General features: G+C 34.7%; 1 pseudogene; it reads left to right on the top strand.

The window, feature by feature from the left end:
- The first annotated feature begins 1,437 nt into the window (after nt 1-1,437).
- LOC120192321 lies at nt 1,438-4,435 on the top strand (annotated as a pseudogene).
- Nucleotides 4,436-4,751: the final 316 nt, after the last annotated feature.

The raw sequence follows: 4,751 nt of genomic DNA, 5'->3' as shown, positions 1-4,751 counted from the left end.
CTAAACTATACCATTTTTACTGAGTTGCCCCTTAAAGTATTTTTTGGAACTTTTTGCCCCCTAAAGTATAAATTATTACCTCATTTGCCCCAAATTGTTAAATCTATCAAAAAATACGCGGGTAAATTACATATTTAGTCATTCCACTATTTATACAGTTCTGTTAGAGTTACCCAATTTTTTTCTTCAAAATCATCACTAAACTTAAGCTTTTGTTGCGTTTTGGTCACCCAATTTGATTCAATTTATTTTAAAAAATTTTAATGTATAACAATTCATTTATATTATATATTTTTTACTCCAAACATAAATTTATTTTTCAATAATAAGTAATATTATACGATGAATAATAAATAATATATTAAGTTATATATAATACAAATAATATGTAACATAAATAATAAATAATAAATTGACAACAACAACAAAAGTTGAAACCAAATCAAATTTTAAGCAAAAAAATAGCTAATTAAATTACATCCAAAGTCCAAAGAAACCCACTCCAAACAAGCTGGAATTAGGGCTTTTGCAAGTGCTTTCCCATAACAAAATCTAGGTTTTCAAACAATTAAAATAAAAGAGAAAATATTTATAAAAAAAGAAACAACTAAACTAATAAAAATAAAAATACCTCTCAAGAAGAAAGTTTTTTTAAAAAAAAATTAAAAACATCGATCGATGGCAGTGTAGACAATGCAAGCGACGGTAAAGGTTGGGGAAATATGAGGAAGAAATGGCAAGAAAGCGATGAGTTTGATTTTGTTTGGTTTCATAAAAACACTCGAAAAATATGTAAATTTAAAAAATTTAAAATATAATTAATATTTTTATTTCAAAATCAATTCTCATAACTTTAAAAAATTTGATTTTTATATTTATACTTGTAATTTTTTATAATGTTGTTGATGTTATTTTAAATAATTAATTAATATTTCATTTAATAGAATTTTAATTACATACAATTTAATATATTGTTTATTATTTATCTTATAATATTTCTTATTTTAAATTTATGTGTCGATTATAGGGGTTAACTTTTCTCGTAATTCTTTTTATTTGATCAAATGATGCTTAATTGAATTTAACTTTTGAAAGTTAAATGGATTCGGAGATATCGATTAATTTGTGATCGTAGTTTTCTAGAAAAAGAAATTCAATTCAAGGAACTTTAACTGTTGTGCATGAAAGTTTATTAAGTTACTAAAAGAACAGAAAAGTTTTCATAGTGAATAGCTATGGTGAAAAACTAAAAGTGTTATAGCTTTGGGTGTTACATTCAGGGATCGATTGAGAAGTTGGCGGATTGTCCCTCTAAATTTTTTAAATTTTTATATATTTTGATATATTTTTTAAATTTTTGATTGATAATCTGTTTTTCGTACCCTTAAAATTTTTTAAGTTCGCCTGGCTACATTTATGTTGATTACTTGTATATGATTATGGCAGCAGGAGAACAAATACCTATCACGGAAATGGATGACAGTGTGGTGGCAATGTATGTTCAAGAAGTGAAACTTAAGTTTGATGAAGTGTTCATACCATATCTTCATCTATTCAAAGCTAAAAAGGTGGGTTTTCTTCTGCAAATGAAGTCTAAATTATGAAGATCTTCTCTCCTGGTTTTCTTCAAGAACATTTGTTCCAATTTTTGGTAGGTGGAAACATTTGTGCTCGAGGATGACTATCCTGCCACTGGTCTTCTAAGATACATTTCTGAGGTTGGGATTGACACTTTGGTATTGTGTTCTTATGGTGCCAATTGTATAACAAGGTATGCGTTGCAGCTTTTCGTTTACCAGGAAAACTCGAAATCTATGTGAATGTACGTACTGAGTTTAATGGCATCCATTTATCTGCAAGATTTGCTTTATGAAAGTCGAAATAAAGCTTGTGGGGGAAATGTTGCTGAGCTAGTTTTTTCAGATGCATGTTAGCTTTTCATGACTATGGAATAATGGTCTGCATTGTGTGATATAGGAAGCTAAAGGGTCCTGGGGTACCCTAATACTGTCCTGAAGTGTGCTCCGGATGCTTGTGATATTCGGGTTGTTTATAGGCAAAGGATCGTCTCGAGATCAGCTAATCCCTTGTGGACTAGCAGTAAGTCAGAAATATTTGCCTCTATGTTATCTGTGTACCGAAAGTCATGGTTCTTTCTTTCAAAATGTCACAGGGACCAGCCATAGACCACCTTTATTGACTGCAGAAGATCTAAATGGCGTTAATAAACATATATTTGGTTCTGTTGCCTTTGGGAGAGCATCTGCATCTGAGTTTAACTACCCATATTTACATGCATTTTCGTCCATGGGATCTTCATCAAATGCTAGTACAATTAGTCGGTTTCATTCCTTGCCTCCTACAAAGAGTGAACAGGTGAGTTTTCTCGAACATTTTGGTCATTCTTCAGTTTCATGTGCCATCCGGATGATTTTTTTTTTATAGAATATATGTGCATTTGAATCTGCAGGCTGAAGTGGAACAGCTGCGTCAAGAATTACAAAATACCGACGCCTTGTATAAACAAGCTTGTGAAGAGCTCATCGACACCCGGAACAAGGTGAGAAAAACGAGCATTCATAATGCTCACTTATTTATCCTCTTGCAACAAATGCTACACATTGACAGAAAGGGTTTTGCACTTCACAAACGAATAGATATATATGTTCTGGAATTACTGGACTTTGAACTATTGTGGCTTTTTATTCATACTATTTAATGTAGCCTTTTATGCTTTGGTTTGCAGGTCCAATTACTTTCTTCAGAATGCCTTGAGGAAGCAAGGAGAGTGAATGCTGCTCAGGAAAGAGAAGAAACTTTCAGGAAAATTGCTGCATAAGAGAAAGCAAAACTTTTGCAAGCAATGAAAGAAGTCGAAGAGGCGAAAAACTTGCTTTCTAAAGAAGTGTATGAAAGGAAGATTGCTGAACTGAATGCTTGTAAAGAATCGTTGGAGAAGCAAAAACTTGTCGATGCACTCTTCTGTAGTGACCGTAGGTACAGAAGATACACTAAGGGTGAGATTGAAGCAGCGACGGATTTCTTCTCCGAGAGTAACGTGATTGGTCAGGGAGGATATAGGAAGGTGTATAAATGTAGTCTTCATCGCACTCCTGTAGCTGTTAAGGTTCTTCGACCTGATGCATTATAACGGAAAGAGGAATTTCTGAAGGAGGTAAGTTTCGATAGCATACAGTTTGTAGTTGCAGTCATGTTTACGAACTGATATAACAATTTCACTTCAAAATTTTTTGCAGGTTGAAATTCTAAGCCAGCTGCACCATCCACATATTGTTTTGCTTCTTGGAGCTTGTCCTGAGAATGGTTGCTTGGTTTATGAATACTTTGAAAATGGTAGCCTGGACGAACATATTCTCCAGAAAAACGGAAAACCTCCTCTTCCTTGGTTTATTCGGTTTCGTATAGTTTTTGAAGTAGATTCTGGGATTGCTTTTTTACACAACTCGAAGCCAGATCCTATCGTTCATAGAGATTTAAAACCAGCTAATATACTGTTAGATAGAAACTATGTGAGCAAAATCGGGGATGTCGGACTTGCTAAGCTTATTTCAGATGTTGTGCCTGACACTATCACCGAGTATCAAGACTCTATTCTTGCTGGTACTCTCTACTACATGGATCCTGAGTATCAGAGAACTGGCACTGTCAGACCAAAATCAGATATATATGCTCTTGGAGTTGCAATACTCCAGTTACTGACGGGTCGACATCCAAATGGACTTGTACTGGCAGTTGAAAATGCCGTTAAAAATTGCTCCTTCGCTGAGATTCTAGACCAGTCAATTACAGATTGGCCACTAGCTGAGACAGAAGAATTAGCTCGAATAGCATTGAAGTGTACAAAGCTTAGATGCAGGGACAAGCCTGATCTTGACACGGGTTCTGCCAATTCTCAAAAGACTCGTCAATGTTGCAGATGCAAGTTTAAAATTGGAAAAGAACAATGCATATGCTCCCAGCCACTACTTCTGTCCAATCCTTCAGGTTGAGAACTGTTAGCAGAACTGATTCATGGCTTAAGCACAATCCTGTATGCTTGCATTCTCAATCATTTTTCTTTTCTTTTTCCTTTTTGGTAATAAAGGAAGTGATGGATGACCCTCACATTGCTGCTGATGGTTTTACATATGAGCTCAGAGCAATAAAGGCATGGCTTGAGAAACACAACATATCACCAGTTACAAAGCGTCGGCTTCAGCATTCTGTAGTGACTCCGAATCACACATTGCGCTCTGCCATACATGACTGGAAGTCACGGGTGATGTTATCTAGTACATTACATTAAGCAGGTTGCATGCCATGGTTTCAAGATGAAAATGAACCAACCAACCATCCCCCGAAACCGTAGAAATCAGATATAAATAGAAAAAAAAAGTCTGCACGGAGAGATGTCTACAAGAACTAGATTTTGCACGTAAAATGTGATTTTGAACAGCACGTTGAGTATGCATGAAAGAGGACAAACTCTAGTATATAGATTTTTCTATTTATTAAGCTGTCTTAGAATATAATTCAGAATGTAAATCCTAGGCATTTTCTACTATTATATACATGATCTGGATACTGAGAGAAAAAGGGACCTGGGATACTACCTATGAAGAAATCCAGGTTTTGAATGCTAAAACATATCAGGCATCAAACTTGTGTCAATTCTAGAGCATTTGCATCTGGATCTCGTGTAAAAATTGCCGGCCTTCCTGATCGGCTAAGTGTGTAGGGAATACCTGCAA

Source organism: Hibiscus syriacus, unplaced genomic scaffold (genome assembly GCF_006381635.1).
Source record: "Hibiscus syriacus cultivar Baekdansim isolate YM2019G1 unplaced genomic scaffold, ASM638163v2 tig00116974_pilon, whole genome shotgun sequence".
In the NCBI taxonomy this organism is placed as follows: Eukaryota; Viridiplantae; Streptophyta; class Magnoliopsida; order Malvales; family Malvaceae; genus Hibiscus; species Hibiscus syriacus.
Note: the sequence above shows the minus strand (reverse complement) of the source record. Positions and strands in the feature narration are given on the sequence as shown.